This window comes from Alligator sinensis, unplaced genomic scaffold (genome assembly GCF_000455745.1).
Source record: "Alligator sinensis unplaced genomic scaffold, ASM45574v1 scaffold388_1, whole genome shotgun sequence".
NCBI classification, from domain to species: Eukaryota; Metazoa; Chordata; order Crocodylia; family Alligatoridae; genus Alligator; species Alligator sinensis.
This window is the reverse complement of record NW_005842394.1, coordinates 734,857-736,725: the sequence shown is the minus strand read 5'-3', so window position 1 is coordinate 736,725 and position 1,869 is coordinate 734,857.

Here is a 1,869-nt window from a genome sequence, read left to right as displayed (position 1 = left end):
GCAGAATTTCCACTACCTAATAAGTGCCCCTGCATGAGGTGTCTTTGTTCTCCCTGTATTGTTGTTCCACTGAACCAATGCAAAGTTTGTTCTCCAGGTCCCTATTTTATCTTTTGATGAAAGTACTGTACCACCCTGGCAACCCGCAGGCTTCATCAGGAAGCTGGGTTCACAGCAGTGTCTGTGAGAGCTTATGGAGTTCCCATAGCAATCCATTTCCCATGCTTTCTACCAGTTTTTCTTTATTTGCATTTTTTATTGAAGGTGGTGCATGCAGTGAGAAAAGATACTACCACAGGGATAGAGAGGCCACCCACACACCAATTTATGGGCATCACCTCCAAGACGAGAAAGTAGAATAAATGGAAATTTAGAGTGGGATTTTTGATAGAAAGTGCTTGCTTCCTATTGCCTCCTGATGACACTGAAAATTAAGACAGCGTTCTTTTGAAGCTGCCAGCTGTAATAATTGCATGTCAATCAATATCCGCAGTGCGACTCTCTCCTGTAGGTTTGTATAGTTTTTTCCTTGGAAGGAGAGCTGAGAACACAACCCACAGCCAGCCAGTGTGGTACTCCATCCCCCTCTAGCGGGGATTAGACCACATGCAGAGATTGAGGATTAGTCAACCCTAGCCTTGAATGACAGCTGAGTCTTTTAGCTTAAGTGAAGGCTCAGGGTTTCAGGGTCTCTAGGTTTGATCTCCACTGCCGATAACCCACCCAAATGTGTGGTGTCTCATGAACACAGAACTGAGAGCCAGCGTGAGTTATAAGGGGATCCCTATCTGACACGGATGTTCACTGAAGCTGAACTCTCCCTTGGGTGACAGTGAGAGGAAGGGACAGCAATGCTAGGTGATCTATCCTTTATACCAGAAATACTGCTGACCAAAACAGGAGCCCATATGGTGGGACTCCTTGGATGCATTGCCAAGTGCTGATGCCCTGGAAAGGAGCAGTGTGTACCCCTAGCAGTCTATGTGCTGCAGTCCTCAGGATATGCACTAGCAGACTGAATATGCTCTTGTGGGACAGCACTGAATAGATTGGCATGTGATCCAGTCTTCATTCCTCAGGACTTCACCAGCACTGAACAGATACTGGCCTCCTGCTCTCCACGAGAAAGAGGATCCCTGTGGCATTATCATCTCTGTCTCATAGATTTCATAGATTTCATAGACATTAGGGCTGGAAGGGACCTTGGAAGATCATCGAATCCAGCCCCCTGCCCCAAGGGCAGGAAGTCAGCTGGGGTCATAGGATCCCAGCAAGATAAACATCCAAATTTCTCTTAAAGGCATGCAAAGTAGGTGCTTAAACCAACTCCGATGGCAGGCTATTCCAGACCTTGAGGGCTTGGACAGTAAAGAAATTCTTCCTTATGTCCAGCCTGAAATGTTCTTGCAGGAGTTTATAGCTGTTCAACCTTGTCATCCCTTGGGGCGCTCTGGTGAACAATCGTTCCCCCAGATCCTCACTTAGGTTCAGTGTGGCAATGTGGGAAGTCAAGTGCAGGCTATAAGATGCAATAAGATCAGGTAGGGAGCACAGGGCAGGGAGCAAAAGCAGAGAAAGGATATTGTAGTGGCACACAAGGAGAGGGCAGGCTTAGTTTGCGGCATGCCTGCCAAAAAGGCTGACCCCCATGGTGCTATGTAATAATTGATTGGAGTCAGAAACGTTTTAGACCTGATTCCCAATAAATAGACCCCAAGGAAAAAGAGTGGATTTGTCTCTACTGTGTGCCAGCTCCAACACTGAAAGCTCTGCTTTCTCAGCCCGCTAACCACAAACTTCCTCAAGCACAAGAGAGTTTGTATCCACTGCAGAGCAATTCAAAGGGTGCCTCTCAAGTCCCAGAGTTCC